This window comes from Fukomys damarensis, unplaced genomic scaffold, assembly GCF_012274545.1.
Source record: "Fukomys damarensis isolate Sample0158 unplaced genomic scaffold, DMR_v1.0_HiC HiC_scaffold_33, whole genome shotgun sequence".
NCBI lineage: Eukaryota > Metazoa > Chordata > Mammalia > Rodentia > Bathyergidae > Fukomys > Fukomys damarensis.
Genome location: NW_022900945.1, coordinates 44,897,678 through 44,900,321, shown reverse-complemented (window position 1 = coordinate 44,900,321; position 2,644 = coordinate 44,897,678).

Below are 2,644 nucleotides of genomic sequence, written 5' to 3'. Positions count from 1 at the left end.
CCCAAAAAAAAAAAAAAAAAGAGAGAGAGAGAGAGAGAGAGAGAGAGAGAGAAAGGTGAGATAACTTGCTCAGGGAGACATATCCAGTTGGTGGCAGAACCAAGAGTGAGGCCTAGGTCCTTTGTCTCTTCCCAGGGACATCAGCGTTTTAGAGCGCACGGACACCAGCAATGTCAGCTATCGTAAGGCACTTGGGAATCCAGATGTACAGTAAGTGCCATCTACAGCTTCCCTCACAGACATATAGCTGCGGCGGTGTGAAGAAGCCCTAGAATGTTTCTGACATCGATACAGAGTTATTTGAAGGAGCCAGAACCATGACATTCTTCATCAAAGACCGGCTGGCAGAGAGTGATATTCTTTACCATCAGGGACGCTGCCACACAAATTCCTAGGGATGGAGATAGCTAGGATTGCGGCATGGATGTCTGGTGTATGTTTACAGGGAAAATGAACTTATAATTCATGTAGGAAACCCGACACATACTCCATAATAGGTACCCAAAGATTTCATCCACTGTGTGTTGGTTGAATCCAAGAAGAGGAGAAGGCAAGTGCCAAAGGGAAAACCAGCTTCGTAATGGTGAGGAGGGAGGGCCAATCAGCAAGCAAATCCCCTTACCCATTAGGGGAAAGGGAATGGAAACAAAGAGCAAAAGCATTTGGCACATTGTTAAACACTGGAAAGCTGTTGCTTTGAAATAATAACAAAACTGTGCAGTCTCATTAGATATTCTAATGGGAACACAGAAGAAATACTCACGGCCAATTTCTTCCTGTTCTTGTAATGACCAGAATCCTTTTAAAGTATTAAGTGAGGTAAGTCCTTTTCCATCACTACCAGTTCATTCATCCGTTCACTTATGTATTCACCGAGTATCCCTGAGTACATGGTCTGTGCAGAGAAGTGTTTAGTGTTGGGGAACAAAACACTGAAGACCCTGCCCTCCTAAGACTTCAAATTGAGGTCAGCGAATGAAAGGCAAACCATTCAGGTTATCAGACGGTGGCGAGGGCTGTGGTGACGAGGAGGCAGGGAGAGGGAACACGGGGAAAGAGCCGTTTTCAACAGTGTCATTGGGACGTCTCGTGGAGAAGGTGATGTTTGAGCAGAAACCTGAAGACATAAAGGACTAATCAGGGCAGGTACTCGTCGAACGCACTTGGTGTGTGCTCTAAGCCAGCTGGGAAATGTGTGGAAAGAGCAGAGTGAGAGGCAACGGAGGAGTAGGGTGGGGATAGAGGAGGACATAGGAACGACACTGAAAAGACGCGGTTCTTATTCCGAGGGACATGGCCCTACCTGCATTTTATTTATTTATTTGTTTGTTTTAGTACCGGAGATCAAACTCGGGACCTTGCACTTTCGAGGCAGGTGGCGGGACCACTGAGCTAACGCCCTCCACCCCGGGTCTCCGACCTGCATTTTAGCAGGTTGCCGGCTCTGCTGTGCTGTGAGTAAAGGTTAAGGGTGGGATTAGGGAGGCCAGTTTGGGGAAAGAATCCAGAAGCGTGCCAACGGTGGTCTAGACCAGGGCGGGGTGAAGCGGGTGGACTCGGGATGCACTGTGAAGGTGGGAGAGTAATGATTTGCGAACAGATTAGGTGCAGGGAGGCAGTGGGAAAGGTTCCTCAAGGGTGATTCCAGGATTCTTCACCTGAGCAGTAAATGGTGAGAATGCGGTTGTGGCTAACTGACACAAGGAAGGCAGTGGAGGAAAGGAAGTTTGGTTTTAACAGTGCTATGTTTGATAGAAGATGTATATAATGATACATAGGTTACATATAGGCATGTGACACATAAAATCCACGTCTCTTTATCAGCTCATCTATCTGAAGTTTCAGGGAGAGGTCCCTATTTAGAGAGGGGAGGAGCCCAGACCCTGGAACCCGGGGGCTTGAGCAGGGTGTAATCAACAAAAAGAGGCAGCACCTGAGTGCCCTGTGCAGCAGGAGCCCGGGAGCGCGTGGACCGCTGAGAGGGAGGGAACTGCTGCAAGAAGGGAGAATTCTGTCAGCTGTGTTAAAGGCCGCTGAGAAGCTGAGCAAATGAGCCCTGAAAACTGACTGTTGGAATCCATCGCGTGGAAGTCAGCAGTGAGCTTGGTGGGGAGAATTTCAGTGGACCGGGCCGGGGGGACAGCTTCAAGATTGAGGTCTAAGGGAGACAGCAAATAGAGCCAGCAAATACAGACAACTCGAGATTTGCTGCAAAGGCAGGTGTGAGAAGGGAGAAGCGTAGCAGGTGGGAGATGTCGGTCAGTGGAGGGAGTGGGCTTTTAATGTGGGTGTTTGTGTGCTAACGGCCGCTGATCTAATACAAAGGGAAACTAGCTGATGCAAGACAGAGGGGAAGAAATGCTGGAGAGATGTCACCGAGGGCCACTCCCAAGAGTGGGAATGTAGAAGCTGGCCCTGCACAGGGGCACAGGTGGTCATCTGTGACAGGAGGAGAGCTGAATATGTAGGAGGGAGATGGAATGGTGGGAGACTGCACACAATTTCTCCTTATCGCTTCCCTTTTTTTCAGTGTGATAGGAAGCAAAATCATGGGCATAAAGGGTGAGGAGGAGAGCAACGCCAGAGGTCTGGGAAAAGGTGTCTGTGGTGTGAGGATCCAGTATGAGGGATGAGGGAAGCACTG